This window comes from Salmo salar, chromosome ssa05 (assembly GCF_905237065.1).
Source record: "Salmo salar chromosome ssa05, Ssal_v3.1, whole genome shotgun sequence".
NCBI classification, from domain to species: domain Eukaryota; kingdom Metazoa; phylum Chordata; class Actinopteri; order Salmoniformes; family Salmonidae; genus Salmo; species Salmo salar.
Window position 1 is genome coordinate 8,474,023 of NC_059446.1, and position 17,125 is coordinate 8,491,147.

Below are 17,125 nucleotides of genomic sequence, written 5' to 3' on the forward strand. Positions count from 1 at the left end.
TTTTAGCATGAAAAAAAACGGAATATAAAAAAGAAAAAGATATTGATCCATTTTCTTTCTCCTCACCCATGGGGTAGACAGAGCTAACATAGTGGCCGGTGGTGTTAACACTGAGGTCTGAATGAGACGGAGGCGGATCCAGCCCTCTTCTCTCTCTCTCTCTCTGGATAGAAAAGAAGTCTTGATCCCCTTTCTTTCTTGTCCTTTGGATAAAGGAGTGAAAAACTTCCAAGTGGGCCCATTCGGTCTGTACTTAGATTAATTAGGGTTTCTTCTAGAGTCTATTCAGACCATCTCTCAAACACGGCTCCAAGTTACATTATGGAACGTTTTTCACAGTCATTTGCATTTGTTTGTGTGTCCCGGGTGAATGTTGAGGAGCACTTGGAGAGAGACAGAAAGAAATTATAACAAAGAGAGAGAAAAAATATTCTGTTAATAGCTTTTTCACTGTTTCTATACTGTTGTCGTTGCCCATTCATGTTAACAACACTCCAAATAATAAGTGCTTTGAGAAAATAAAGAAATCCTGTAAAGGGAGAAGTATAAACTATGGTTGGTTGAAATATCTAACACTCAAAGAAATGTGAGAATACGTTTCTGAATGTGTGTGTCCGTGTGTGTGTGTGTGTGTGTGTGTGTGTGTGTGTGTGTGTGTGTGTGTGTGTGTGTGTGTGTGTGTGTGTGTGTGTGTGTGTGTGTGTGTGTGTGTGTGTGTGTGTGTGTGAACTCATGCATTATAATCACATTGAACAACAAATATTGCTAATAAAGCACCTATAGCGCATCCAAAAAAGCTTCTGAAAAATAATTTACACAAAACACGTTTGGAGATTCGTCATTCAATGGTATTCTATTGTCAATACAACAGTATTTATTTTGTCTCATTTTGATCTGCTGGAGGAGGGGAACTATTTCACTGTGGTGTAATTCATTCAAACACCTGTTATGAAACAGTGAAGGTATATCATTTTTCGCTTGATCTTGAAATACAGCTGCTAAAGATATTGTCATATTGCCAATCTTTGATCATACATGTATACGGATGCGGATAGATAGTACTAACTCAAAACTATCAACCTACATGTTGGTCATGGAGGCAGCACAATTAATGAACTTGAATCATCGCGGAGTCCGTCCTCCATCTGAGTACATCTCGTGTACACTGCTGAGACAGCACCGGGCACGTGAGACAACAACGGATCGGTCCCGTGCAGCGCTGCAGGCCGAGAAGAGTGACAACAGTGGTGCTGGGGTGCAGGACTAGACTGGAGTTTGAGACCCACACTTCCACTGTCTCTATATTAAATGATACAGTCAGCACTGTGCACATTTTGATTGAGTCCTAACCTTCAAAGATATTTAGGAATCTATAGCCAACAGTCTTGCCTGTAATACTCCTCACACCTGCCAAAGATGTTGTAAACTGACCGATTCTTCCAGATTTATTTGTCATAATCTCTGTACTGAACATAGTGGATTGGGTGAATTTGTAGATTTGTATACAGTTATTTGCATTGTCCCATAATGGATAATGTGTAGCACCTGCTTCTCCATGGCTGGGAGACTCACTCAACTGGAGCTGCATCAATCACATTGTCAGCAGACAGACAGGCAGAGAGACAGGCAGACAGACGGACGGACGGACGGACGGACGGACGGACAGGCAGGCAGGCAGGCAGGCAGGCAGGCAGACAGGCAGGCAGGCAGGCAGGCAGGCAGGCAGGCAGACAGACAGACAGGCAGGCAGGCAGGCAGACAGACAGACAGACAGACAGACAGACAGACAGACAGACAGACAGACAGACAGACAGACAGACAGACAGACAGACAGACAGACAGACAGGCAGGCAGGCAGGCAGGCAGGCAGGCAGGCAGACAGACAGACAGGCAGGCAGGCAGGCAGGCAGGACGCAGGCAGGCAGGCAGGCAGGCAGGCAGGCAGACAGACAGACAGACAGACAGACAGACAGACAGACAGACAGACAGACAGACAGACAGACAGACAGACAGACAGACCATCTCATTAACCTCTATAGTATGCAATAGGATTTCAACAATGAGAGAGAGAGAGGGATTTTCTGATCTTTTGGTGAGAAACAGTGTTTTTTTAATAATACGTTTTTATTGAAATGGTTTGAAGTGTTTGTTGTGGAGTAAAAAGTTTGATCGGTATAAAATTATCTTCATTACGGCAGTACTACTGCTCCAAGAATGGTTTCTTTACCTCAAGGATACATAGCACAAAGAGGCAAAGGGGTGAATGGAAACAGTGTATTACAGACTTGCAAAACAAGGAGGTCGCCTGTGGACATCAAATCTTCCTGGTTCCTCCAGCCCTCTCATGCGTCCAACAACATCTTCCCTGGTTCACCTTTGTGCCTCGCCCTCACCCTCTACAGCTCCTTGGGGAATGGCGCTCATGTGCGTTTGAACTCTGCTTCCCTCCCTCCACAATACAGCCCACCCGAGGCCCCTCTCCATTTCCTTGCAAAGATATAAGCACGTCCACACAGGGGTCACAAGGGGCATCCCAAAGTGGATAACAAAGCTTTGAAAAGCTTCGCCACTTGAAGATCGCCTGACGGAACCCCCTGGCCCAGTCCTCCTCCTCCTCCTCCTCCTCCCTCACAGAGAGGCTCAAAGTGTTGCCTGTCAGATTGGCCCACCCTCACTCACATCAGGTCCTGTAGCCTGGAGCTGTTTCTGTCCATGCCCAGCTACCAACACAAAGAGAGCCCCTCAGTGCAGAACACTCCTAAGGCTGTACTCTGCAAGCTCCTCAATACCTAGCCCTCATAACAATAGACATAGCAATGGTGGCTATGGTCCAAACAGTAATTGTGGATAGTGTGTCGGTCATGAAAAGTACAGTCTTCAGATTTGGTCCCTAATTCTTGGTGGTATAAGAAAATAACCCCCCTATCTACCCCTCCCCTCCAGGGTCAGAGAGCGCCTCAACAACTGCCAGTAGTCATGGTTCTGAGACCTCTACTGCTGTGGGCTATCGGCTTACTCTCAGAGATTTAACCCCAGCTTGGCGACCGCAATAAACTTTTCCATTTTAGTTTATTCTTTGTGCCATCTTAAATTCAATATCTAAAATCTTAGAATCTTTATTTATACCATTCTGATTGGCTCACGCTCTTCCGATAGCACAGTACTCACATTTTGTGCATCAGGAACATTTCTAGATTTTAATTTTTTAGATTATTTGTGCCATTGTGAGAAGAAGAAGAAAACGGAGCAACCTACAACTGATACCAGTTCAACGATCTTGTTTATCTCCACATGATCTGCATCTTTTTGATTCAAATGAATTCAGATCAATTCTATTTGTTTTTCCTAAAATGTCCCAGTTGATGACAAGTAGCCACGTAGACCCAGCTGCAATCCAGGAGAGAACAGGCACCACTTCCCCTGTACTCCTGTCCTAATGTCACCCATTTCGAATGGGGACTGGGTATCACCTGTAGCGGTAACTTCTAAACCCCACTCATCTGCTCTCTATGTCCATCTTTGGGTTTGGGGGCCCCCACTGTGCACACAGCACAGAACAAGGATGGACTGAGATGGGATGGATATGGGATGTAGGGGCTGCAGAAGTGTGCCGCCTGGCAGCCAAAAGCCTCCCTGAAAGAGCCAAGCAGGAGATCAATGCAAGCCCCCTGAAAATCCTGTTAGCTCTCAAAAGGCACTTGTTGCCTTGGCTTAGACCTCTGGCTCTGACTAGCCTGGCCGGCCTGCCCTGGGCTACTCTTTGTGCACGTTGTCTTTTTCATAGATTTGATCACATTAGTTCCAGGGTAAGCTGGAAATCGGCAATAATTACGAGTTCTGTGATGCTGGCAAGACGGAGGGGGACGGGGGCAAAGGTGAGGTGGGGAGGGGGTGGTGGCGCTGCAGGTGAGGTGGGGAGGGGGTGGTGGCGCTGCAGGTGGGGTGGGGAGGGGGTGGTGGCGCTGCAGGTGGGGTGAGGAGGGGGTGGTGGCGCTGCAGGTGAGGTGGGGAGGGGGTGGTGGCGCTGCAGGTGGGGTGAGGAGGGGGTGGTGGCGCTGCAGGTGGGGTGGGTAGAGGGTGGCGGTGCTGCAGGTGAGGTGGGGAGGGGGTGGTGGCGCTGCAGGTGGGGTGAGGAGGGGGTGGTGGCGCTGCAGGTGGGGTGGGTAGAGGGTGGCGGTGCTGCAGGTGAGGTGGGGAGGGGGTGGTGGCGCTGCAGGTGGGGTGAGGAGGGGGTGGTGGCGCTGCAGGTGGGGTGGGTAGAGGGTGGCGGTGCTGCAGGTGAGGTGGGGAGGGGGTGGTGGCGCTGCAGGTGGGGTGGGTAGAGGGTGGCGGTGCTGCAGGTGAGGTGGGGAGGGGGTGGTGGCGCTGCAGGTGGGGTGAGGAGGGGGGTGGTGGCGCTGCAGGTGGGGTGGGTAGAGGGTGGCGGTGCTGCAGGTGGGGTGGGTAGAGGGTGGCGGCGCTGCAGGTGGGGTGGGGAGGGGGTGGCGGCGCTGCAGGTGGGGTGGGTAGAGGGTGGCGGCGCTGCAGGTGGGGTGGGTAGAGGGTGGCGGTGCTGCAGGTGAGGTGGGGAGGGGGTGGTGGCGCTGCAGGTGGGGTGGGTAGAGGGTGGTGGCGCTGCAGGTGGGGTGGGTAGAGGGTGGCGGCGCTGCAGGTGGGGTGGGTAGAAGGTGGCGGCGCTGCAGGTGGGGTGGGTAGAGGGTGGTGGCGCTGCAGGTGGGGTGGGTAGAGGGTGGCGGCGCTGCAGGTGGGGTGGGGAGGTGGTGGCGGCGCTGCAGGTGGGGTGGGGAGGTGGTGGCGGCGCTGCAGGTGGGGTGGGCAGGGGGTGGCGGCGCTGTAGGAGGGGTGGGCAGGGGGTGGCGGCATTGCAGGAGGGGTGGGTAGAAGGTGGCGGGGTATCTGTTCAATAGGGGAGACTTTTTGTTAGTTCTTGATGCTTCAAAAAAATATACACTGCTCAAAAAAATAAAGGGAACGCTTAATAAACAACACAATGTAACTCCAAGTCAATCACACTTCTGTGAAATCAAACTGTCCACTTAGGAAGCAACACTGATTGACAATAAATTTCACATGCTGTTGTGCAAATGGAATAGACAACAGGTGGAAATTATAGGCAATTAGCAAGACACCCCCAATAAAGGAGTGGTTCTGCAGGTGGTGACCACAGACCACTTCTCAGTTCCTATGCTTACTGGCTGATGTTTTGGTCACTTTTGAATGCTGGCGGTGCTTTCACTCTAGTGGTAGCATGAGACAGAGTCTACAACCCACACAAGTGGCTCAGGTAGTGCAGCTCATCCAGGATGGCACATCAATGCGAGCTGTGGCAAGAAGGTTTGCTGTGTCTGTCAGTGTAGTGTCCAGAGCATGGAGGCGCTACCAGGAGACAGGCCAGTACATCAGGAGACGTGGAGGAGGCCGTAGGAGGGCAACAACCCAGCAGCAGGACCGCTACCTCCACCTTTGTGCAAGGAGGAGCAGGAGGAGCACTGGCAGAGCCCTGCAAAATGACCTCCAGCAGGCCACAAATGTGCATGTGTCTGCTCAAACGGTCAGAAACAGACTCCATGAGGGTGGTATGAGGGCCCGACGTCCACAGGTGGGGGTTGTGCTTACAGCCCAACACCGTGCAGGACGTTTGGCATTTGCCAGAGAACACCAAGATCGGCAAATTCGCCACTGGCGCCCTGTGCTCTTCACAGATGAAAGCAGGTTCACACTGAGCACATGTGACAGACGTGACAGAGTCTGGAGACGCCGTGGAGAACGTTCTGCTGCCTGCAACATCCTCCAGCATGACCGGTTTGGCGGTGGGTCAGTCATGGTGTGGCATTTCTTTTGGGGGCCGCACAGCCCTCCATGTGCTCGCCAGAGGTAGCCTGACTGCCATTAGGTACCGAGATGAGATCCTCAGACCCCTTGTGAGACCATATGCTGGTGCGGTTGGCCCTGGGTTCCTCCCAATGCAAGATAATGCTAGACCTCATGTGGCTGGAGTGTGTCAGCAATTCCTGCAAGAGGAAGGCATTGATGCTATGGACTGGCCCGCCTGTTCCCCAGACCTGAATCCAATTGAGCACATCTGGGACATCATGTCTCGCTCCATCCACCAACGCCACGTTGCACCACAGACTGTCCAGGTGTTGGCGGATGCTTTAGTCCAGGTCTGGGAGGAGATCCCTCAGGAGACCATCCGCCACCTCATCAGGAGCATGCCCAGGCGTTGTAGGGAGGTCATACAGGCACGTGGAGGCCACACACACTACTGAGCCTCATTTTGACTTGTTTTAAGGACATTACATCAAAGTTGGATCAGCCTGTAGTGTGGTTTTCCACTTTAATTTTGAGTGTGACTCCAAATCCAGACCTCCATGGGTTGATAAATTGGATTTCCATTGATTATTTTTGTGTGATTTTGTTGTCAGCACATTCAACTATGTAAAGAAAAAAGTATTTAATAAGATTATTTCATTCATTCAGATCTAGGATGTGTTATTTTAGTGTTCCCTTTATTTTTTTGAGCAGTGTATATTGAGGCAGCGCATGAAAGCTAATCTGGAAGATTACTTTGGTGGGATTCAATACATCTGGAGAAAGAAAGAAAGAAAGAAAGAAAGAAAGAAAGAAAGAAAGAAAGAAAGAAAGAAAGAAAGAAAGAAAGAAAGAAAGAAAGAAAGAAAGAAAGAAAGACTGACAGACGGATAGACGGATGGACGGACGGACGGACGGACGGACGGATGGATGGATAGATGGATGGATGGATGGATGGATGGATGGATGGATGGATGGATGGATGGATGGATAGATGGATGGATGGATGGATGGATGGACGGACGGATGGATAGATAGATGGATGGATGGATGGATGGATAGATAGATAAACAGAAGGAAAGAAGCAAGATGAAACAAAACATTGAACATACTACCTAATGATAATAACAATGTAACCGTAGTAACATTTTAAAGGTACTCCCATCCTTGACAAGAATCCTTGAAAACATTAGTCATTTTCCCCAGTCCCCAATGATTTTAAATGTAGCCTTTCTGTTATATGAATATTAAAGAGACCGGGGGAAACAAGGACCAGGAGAACATCGCATCGTTGTGGGCTGTGTGTCACGCTTCAGCTGTCACAAACTGACATTCCAACTCTCCAGAGTACGCCAAATAAATGATCAACTAGTCCTGTTGACCAATCACTGCCCTCCCTTTCTTATTCGTGGATGCATGGGCAGCAGCAGCCCACTCCACACTTGACGTAATGCTTCTCTGGCAGATCCTCAGATCCACAGATCCTCCAGTTTCCTGTTTCTCATTATCAGAGGACCAGAGGAGACAATTGATCACTGACTCCAGTGGGGCTTTGGTCTGACGTTGATACAGCAGCAGTAACAGTAGTGGTGGGTTGGTTTAAGTAGGGCCACTGGGCCACTGGGCATCCATCATGGCTCCTGAGGACCTGTCAGTGGGATGAGGTAGCAGAAAGGCTTTCGCTATCAGCCTGACAATAGAATGATTACCAAACAAACTAATATCCCCAGCTAGGCCCCAGCCAGGCCCCAGCCAGGCCAGGCAGGACTCTCCTCTTTCACAGTGACATACAGTAGGAGGGAGCAGAGGGGGGTGAAGAGGATGTCAATACGGCAGGGGGAAATGACCTGGAAGATGAAGTGTCATCTTTCTATGCCATCCAGATTCCAGTCTCACATTCTTATGACGGTCCTAAATGGTGCGTTATTACTGAATAAGTAGAGAGTTGAAAAGGTACACTCATTCAGATTAACCTAAGGAGGCCGAGGTAATACAGTTAATTGAATCCATGCTGGAAAGAATACAAAAGGGTGACATTACTGAATAAGGTTTGGTTTGTGTCTGTTGACATAGTTCTTGTCAGAACTCAATGGAACATGTTAATGAATTGGAAATGAACTGGATACAATAGCTGGCACAATTACATCTGTGAATCATTACAAAGACTAGAAATGTTGTATGTACAATTTGTTTTTGTTAACCTTTATTTAACAAGGCAAGACAGTTAAGAACAAATTCTTATTTACAGTGACTGCCTACCCTGGCCAATGCTGAGCCATCTACCAACTGTGCAGTTGTTTCCAAGTGCCCTAGAGAAAAAAAGCCAAGGCAGATTTGTTCAATCCAAAGTCTACATATAAAGAATATTAAATAACGCATTAGGGATTTGTGTTTCTTGCATCTTTCTGAAGATGTAATAGCAGGGGAATGCCTGTCTGCTACTTTGTGTAGCCAGTTAGTGACGCCAAAACAGTCATTTCTAAAGGCTTTCCCATAAAACTTTCCAAATGAAATGATAACTGCCAAGTAGGCTTAGCAGGAAGAATGACATGATATCATGATGATTTGTATTAATTGGGTGGTGTTTGTTTTGCAAACTCTGCTATTGAGCATGCAGTACAGAAACACCTCCAGAAAAACAGAACTCTCTTGAGGTGTCCATTTTAATTAAAGGGGAACTTTACCCTCCAAAATACATTTTGTATTTTCTTCCCCAGACCTTAAAAGTGGTTTCTTCATGTGGTTTAAGCATTGTTGTTGACTTAAAATATTCAATCTGGTTGTTTTTCTATTAAAACTTTGAGAGTAAAAACCTGAGGGGGGGGGGTATTATTATTAAATGTATTGACTGGTAAAAATTCTGAGTGTCTGGTAGATCTACCTGTCTCAGAGGCTGGTGGACCAAAAAGTTTGTTTTTAGGCCCCATTCATAAACCATGTCGCGGGTCGTTCCAAAACAAACCACTCACAGACATTTACTTACACCTTGTTCAGTCATGTTAACCTGGTAACTTTACCAGTATATCTAAACCTCAGTCATGTCACATCATTAGCTAGCTAGCTAACTAACAACATGGTAACTTTACCAGTATATCTAAACCTCAGTCATGTTACCTCATTAGCTAGCTAGCTAACATCATGGAAACTTTACCAGTATATCTAAACATCTGGCAGCACAGAAATAAAGGAAAAAGTATAGCTTCTTCACTCATAAACTTGGCGCTCTTAAAGAGACAGCGTAGAATTTTCTATGTAATAGATCTTAGTGGTTTTACACAATATAGAAACATAATATTCCACAAATTAATTTGTAATTTCAATGACAGGTTTTTGTATAAACATTTTAGCTTTTTATAATAAACAAATGTCTTTACACGGTTAAATATTAGTTTCTAGAACACAACATGTGCTTCAAAAGTAGCTAGAATGTGTTCATATATGTAGGTCCAATACTCTATATCTCAATCAATTAAAAAATACACAGTACCAGTCAAAGGTTTGGACACACCTACTCATTCCTGGGTTTTTCTTTATTTTTACTATTTTCTACATTGTAGAATAATAGTGAAGACATCACAATTATGAAATAACACATATGGAATCATGCAGTAACCAAAAAAGTGTTAAACAAATCATAATATATTTGAGATTTGAGATTCTTCAATGTAGCCACCCTTTACCTTGATAACAGCCTTGCACACTATTGGCATTCTCTCAACCAGCTTCATGAGGTAGTCACCTGGAATGCATTTCAATTAACAGGTGTGCCTTCTAAAAGTTAATTTGGGGAATTTCTTTCCTTCTTAATGCGTTTGAGCCAATCAGTTGTGTTGTGACAAGGTAGGGGTGGTATACAGAAGATAGACCTATTTGGTAAAAGACCAAGTCCATATTATGGCAAGAACAGCTCAAAAAAACAAAGAGAAATGACAATCCATCATTAAGTGTTTTCTTTGCAGTAATTCGACCATGAAGGCCTGATTCATGCAGTCTTCTCTGAACAGCTGATGTTGAGATGTGTCTGTTACTTGAACTCTGTGACTTACTTGGATGATCTCCTGGTTCCCACCGTGAAGCATGGTGGAGGAGGTGTGATGGTGTGTGGGTGCTTTGCTGGTGACACTGTCAGTGATTCATTTAGAATTCAAGGCACACTTAGACAGTATGGCTACCACAGTATTCAGCAGGGATGCGCCATCCCATCTGGTTTGCGCTTAGTGGGACTATCCTTTGTTTTTCAACAGGACAATTACCACCAAAACACCTCCAGGCTGTGTAAGGGCTATTTGACCAAGAAGGAGAGTGATGGAGTGCTGCATCAGATGACCTGGCCTCCACAATCACCTCAACTCAATTTCGATGGTTTGGGATGAGTTGGACGGCAGAGTAAAGGAAAAGCAGCCAACAAGTGCTTAGTATATGTGGGAACTCCTTCAAGACTGTTGGAAAAGCATTCCTCATAAAGCTGGTTGAAAGAATGCCAGGAGTGTGCAAAGCTGTCATCAAGGCAAAGGGTGGCTACTTTGAAAAATCTAAAATCTAAAATATATTTGGATTGTTTAACAATTTTTTGGTTACTACATGATTCCATATGTGTTATTTCATAGTTTTGATGTCTTCACTATTATTCTGCAATATAGAAAATAGTAAAATAAAGAAAAACCCTTAGGTGTGTCCAAACTTTTGACTGGTACTGTATATCTTCTGATGCTCCTAGATTTTATGTTTTGGTCCTAACTTTTTAAATTGGGAGCACCAGTTCTCCAATGATTTTTATTTATTTATTTAGGGCCTTGGTTACAATGATTGTAAACCAACAGTGAAGCCAAGTAAAATAATATGGAGAACAACAAAATGTGACCCATTTCTCTCCTAGAACAATTACAAATTCATATTTTGTGTCAGAAGAAACATGGAATAAGTCTGGATTCTAAGGACACTAGTTACGTTTTAAAACCCTTGTGAAAAGAGCTGTTGAATTCTTTTACTAGGACATCAGAGGTATAGATATGTACGGGAAAAGGGTTGCATTATGTGGATATTTAGTGATCAGTAACAATGATGAACTATAAATAATTATGTCAATTATCGTGATAAGGCGTGAGAGCTCATGAACTTACGAACAACACTTCATAGACTGAAGAAAACAAAAGATAAAGGCAGCTAGCTAGCCAACTATAGCAAGTGCTATGCTAACCATATATGCTAGCTGTAGGCTAAATTAGAAATTCTAGCTAGCAGACTACACAAAAATATACATCTTTGAGGACATGTTCAAAACCGCACTTCTTTTTACAGTGTTTGAAATGGTCTAAGATGTGTTTGTACCTTGGAGGTCATCGGCTTGCTAGCAGGCTGTGAGCAGTAGCCTAGCTGTGAGAGGCAGCCACAGCAACCAATGATTTCCCCCCCAAATAAATATTCATGCTTACCCCACTCTATAGCCAAGAGGTGTTCACTGCTCACTAATTGGACTGTCAAAAAACAGAATAGAGGAGGGGCAATGTTTCCTGTGAGGCCAACAGCCATTCATTAAAGATGTCCTATTCCTCTTAGGTAACCTGACCCGAGTGCACTACTAGTCCAGAGTGCCTGGCCCCTTCTTAAGAGTTGGCCACTGTGGTGCCACCTTCAAACCCATTCTATTGTTCCTAACTCAGAGGCAAAGATTATGTGGTCCGGTTAAAAACAAGGGAGAAGGCCCCCTCCAACCCACTCCTCCCCCTTAAAACCTCCCTTAAATGGTCCCTATACAGCGTGGTATGGTTTTACACATTAAGGAGCACTTGACTAACCCTTCAGGTTGCTACGGTCACCTGGTGTCTTTGCCACCCAGCAGGATGTGGCTTTTATCTTTTGTAGCCGAGAGGGGAACGGGGAAGAATGGGCGGTGTATCTACCATACAGCTGGTATAGAAGGCCTGTCTGTTCCCAAACCTCCCTTCACTCCCAGATACCCCACCAGCTTTACCCCAGTCACCCCATGTTCCCACCGACACCATACCAAAAAAAATCATTTCGTCTTCCCTAGGAGAATTATATGTGAGAGTACACAAATTGAAAGTGTACAAAGTTTTTATTGATGAGATACCACCACCTCCACCACCACCACCACTACCACCACCACCTCCATCACCACCTCCACCACCTCCACCACCACCTCCACCACCATCACCACCATCACCACCTCCACCACCACCTCCACCACCACCTCCACTACCACCTCCACCACCATCACCACCATCACCACCTCCACCACCACCTCCACCACCACCACCACCACCTCCACCACCACTACCACTACCACCATCTCCACCACCACCACTACTACCACCACCTCCACCACCACCACTACTACCACCTCCACCACCACCACTACCACCTCCACCACCACCACCACCACTACCACCTCCACCACCACCACTACCACCTCCACCACCACCATCTCCACTACCACCACCTCCACCACTACCACCTCCACTACTACCACCACCTCCACCACCACCACCACTACCACCACCACCTCCACTACTACCACCACCACCTCCACCACCACCACTACCACCACCTCCACTACCACCACCTCCATCACCACCACCACCACCACCACCACCACTACCACCTCCACTACTACTACCACCACCTCCACTACCACCTCCACTACTACCACCACCACCACCACTACCACCTCCACTGCCACCACCACCTCCACCACCATCCCTACCACCACCTCCACTACCACCACCACCACCTCCACTACCACCTCCACCACCACCTCCACTACTACCACCACCTCCACTACCACCACCTCCACTACCACCTCCACCACCACCACCACCACCATCTCCACTACAACCACCTCCACTACCACCATCACCACCACCACCACTACCACCACCTCCACTACTACTACCACCTCCACTACTACCATCACCACCACCACCACTACCACCTCCACCACTACCACCTCCACTACCGCCACCACCACCACCACCACTACCACCTCCACTACTACCACCACCACTCCTACAACCACCACCACCTCCACCACCAACAACAACAGAAACAACATCATGCAAGGTACCTCTTCTTTCAGTCGGGATAACAACGAACTTTGGGAACTAGCCACATTGGCCAAATTCACCAGAACCATCAGTTTGACGGACGTCAGTTGGTGTGGAACACTTTTTTATTGGATAAGTGGAGTGCCTTTGTGCCTGTGAGCTGTAAGATAGCCTGTTGGGTTCTTAATCACTCACTCTTCTGAGGCTCTGAGGTAACCAGTGTTCAGAGGCCGAGGATAAAGGAGCCGAAGGAGCATTGAATGAGCTGTTGCTGTAGGCCTCATTGTCCTGCCGCTGGGGACTTGGGGAAGCAAGGTAAACAAATGGACAACAAAAGGCGGTGCTTCACATTGAAGCAGGCTCTGTTGGGGGGCTCCCTCTGAGAACAGGAGAAGAGAACGCGACCGACCGACCGACCGTGGTCCCCCCTTGGTTTGGTCCCCTCTGTGCCTATTAGCTATGCACCACCCTCACCTATACCCAGCCACCCACACTACTCCCCTGTTAGGCACGAGAGGCCAAGAGAGGCCACGGAGTGGTGGCGGTCCTAAGCATGTCACACTTACCCTTACACCACAGGACCTTTGAAAGGACAACTTTTAAAAGATTATGATAATAGAGTAGCCTGAATTGAACCAGTTTTTTGGGGAGAATTTTTTCTTCCTAAGGCAGAATTGGTTTAGTGAAATTACATATCTGTGAAATGCAGGACCCCACTTGAAAATACTTATAAATGCTGGTAAGGAATGATGGGCATTTTAGGCAATCTCTATTTGTAGCCTATACGGTTCCTTAGTATTCAGAGAACAGATCTCTTTGACAAATACTTTTGCATACCAATTGGTGTTCAGTCAACCATATATTTTATTCAGATTTTTACCTCATAATTAGAAACAGGTGCATCATTATTAACGAATGCAAAAACAAAAAAACTAAAAATGTAAAGTGGCAATCATGTTGGGGACAATATAATCTTAAAAATGTACCCAGAGAGGGTTATGGCTACAATAGAGAAGCACAGACTGTCCACAACTTGTGATCCAAGACATTTGTAAGACCTACAACACAGTGCCATCTGCTGCCTGCATAATGCATCACTACTGCTGTGTTTTACAGTTGTATTCTCTCATGATGTAAGAAGTGTTGCATTGTATGGATATAGTGACAATCAGATTAATCTGTGCAGGTTAGGCGATAGGCTATATAGGCTAAATAAGATTTTAGATATGTAGGGAGATTTCTAAGCTAGTTAGTTTCTACTTAACCACTCAAGCAAGTCATTGAGAAGTTTAAATGAGAATAGAAAGACAGTCGAGGAGAGGAGAAAAGTGAAACATCGGTATGATGACGCAGGATGCCATCTTTTAGATAATATAAAGCCCTCCCCAGACGGCGGTGGAGAATTCTCTTAAAAAAGGCTTTAACATTTTTTACAAAGCTATCTAATTGAGAACAAACTGTCATTGAATGAGAGGAGACCGTGACCGTGGGCTGAAGTGGAACGCAATCCTCTTCTTCTTCTCCAATGCAACGCTCAGGGCAACAGACAGACAGACGGGGTAACAAGGCGGTGTAGGGGTGCAAGGTACTGCCCCAGTGGGGCCTAGTCTCTATGTGGTCCCTGGTCTCCTCCATCCCTCTGAGTGACAGGAGAGGCCCCAAGGCTAACAGGCCCAACAGGCCCGGACAATACCCTTTCACTGGCCTTCGCAGCAGATACAGTCCAAATGCATCCGACTGTTCAGTGTGAAGAAGGGAGAAGCTACATTTACAGAAACTGGCTTTGAGGTTTTCAACAGTCTATAGAATCAGTAGAAGTTGATCTCTGGTATGCAGACTGTTGGGTCCCAACATAGCATTAGATAGTGATTATCAGACTGTTGGGTCCCAACATAGCATTAGATGGTGATTATCAGACTGTTGGGTCCCAACATAGCATTAGATGGTGATTATCAGACCGTTGGATACCAACATAGCATTAGATAGTGATTATCAGACTGTTGGGTCCCAACATAGCATTAGATGGTGATTATCAGACTGTTGGGTCCCAACATAGCATTAGATAGTGATTATCAGACCGTTGGGTCCCAACATAGCATTAGATGGTGATTATCAGACCGTTGGATACCAACATAGCATTAGATAGTGATTATCAGACTGTTGGGTCCCAACATAGCATTAGATAGTGATTATCAGACTGTTGGGTCCCAACATAGCATTAGATGGTGATTATCAGACTGTTGGGTCCCAACATAGCATTAGATGGTGATTATCAGACCGTTGGATACCAACATAGCATTAGATGGTGATTATCAGACCGTTGGATACCAACATAGCATTAGATAGTGATTATCAGACTGTTGGGTCCCAACATAGCATTAGATAGTGATTATCAGACCGTTGGATACCAACATAGCATTAGATAGTGATTATTGGATGTTACAACAAGACTTCCGTTTGAATTCTTTGCAAATGCAGTCATGCGATGGTTAGTTCCCTTCAGAGCAGCAGAGAATTTGCTCAAGATTGAAGCATTCATTCCAAATGGAACAAATGTGGCTGTGTAGTTACATAGGTATGTAACCAAACGTAGGTGTTACCAATTGTGACAGAGTAATATTTTAACATAGAGTCTACAACAGGTTTATGTAGCTAACAATGGAGGCCCTCACACTTTGTGGCCGGATTCAAGCAACACTACACCATGTGATTATTTCTATTTCAGTTCATATCATGTGAACAACAAAGTTGTTTATGCCATCAGCTCAGTAGAACAGAAGACAGAATCAACACAGCATCACAAAAGACAAACCAGATGTCACTGAAGGTTATTCTCTGCAATTTAAAAAAAAGGGTCCTATTTATCTTTTTAAAACTAGTCTTCTTTGGACAGTCAAACCAGCAAGCGTAGATGATAAATTCCCACATCAACAAAGATGAATGCTCATTGTAAAGTGGACAATAACGGCTCGCGAGAGGAACACTGGATTCACTCATCTCATTGCACCACTTTGGGACGATAGACAAAGGCATAAAAACAGAGAGTGCCGTGAGTGATAGAATCAAAGCAGCTATTCCAAGTTAAGAACAACTCATAGGATTCTGTCCCATCTCAATACACCATCAATCATTTCAGATCTGGAGTCAAAAAACTGATGCAAATGTTGGTCAAACTCATCAATCACGATCCAGACTTTTTGGGGTTATTTTTGTGTGTAATTGTGAACACTTTTTGGGGGGCATCAATCCACTCAGTCAGCTTCTATCTCAAGGCCATCAGACTGTTAAAAATCCATCACTAGCCGGCTACCACCTGGTTACTCAACCCTGCACCTTAGAGGCTGCTACCCTAAATACGTAGACATGGAATCACTGGTCACTTTAATAATGGAACACTGGTCACTTTAATAATGTTTACATACTGCTTTACTCATCTCATATGTATATACTGTATTCTATTCTACTGTATTTTAGTCAATGCCACTCCAACATTGCTCAACCTAATATTTATATATTTCTTAATTCCATTCTTTTACTTTTATATTTGTGTGTATTGTTGTGAATTGTTAGATACTACTGCACTGTTGGAGCTAAGAACACAAGCATTATGCTACACCCACAATAACATCTGCTAAGTATGTGTATGTGACCAATAAAATTAGATAGTGTTTTACATGTGTTTTACACGAGAATGTGTATATTTTTTCATCAGATGGTGGTCGAAATAAGAAAACAATGGTACCGATGTGGTTCAATGCATTGGCACATTGCATGAATCACTATTTCTTCTTAAATAATAGAAATTGTAAAAATAAAAAAACATTTGGTGTTGTTTACACCTGTATTTGTGTTTATTTACTGCACAGGACCCAAATGCACTCAAAAAATGTTAAACTGAAATTATAATTTTTCACTTCAATGTCTCCAAAATGGCCTGGACTAAATGATTTTAAATTCTAATTAATTTGGTTGGAGGTAATGATTCTCATTTATTGTGTAATGTATCTCACCTGAGGTAAGCAGCAGGTGCATATAGTTGAAAATAGCCATTCAACCAGTCTTGAAAAGAACAGACCATTCTGCTCCATTGTACAGTGTAAAGGGGCCAATATATTTGACTGCCTCTATATGCCATTGGAACATGACATGACTGCATGTTGTGAATACTGTATATGGGCTTTATCTAGTCTGTAGTTGTCTGTGTAGTTGTCATGGACACAAGGTGAAGGCAGCATGCAAGGGAGGTTCCA

At 45.6% G+C, this 17,125-nt stretch overlaps 1 pseudogene; it reads left to right on the forward strand.

Annotated features, from left to right (window-relative positions):
- The window catches only part of LOC123743233 (basic proline-rich protein-like), a 603,964-nt pseudogene extending 591,028 nt beyond the window's left edge, over positions 1-12,936 (forward strand).
- The last annotated feature ends 4,189 nt before the right edge of the window (positions 12,937-17,125 follow it).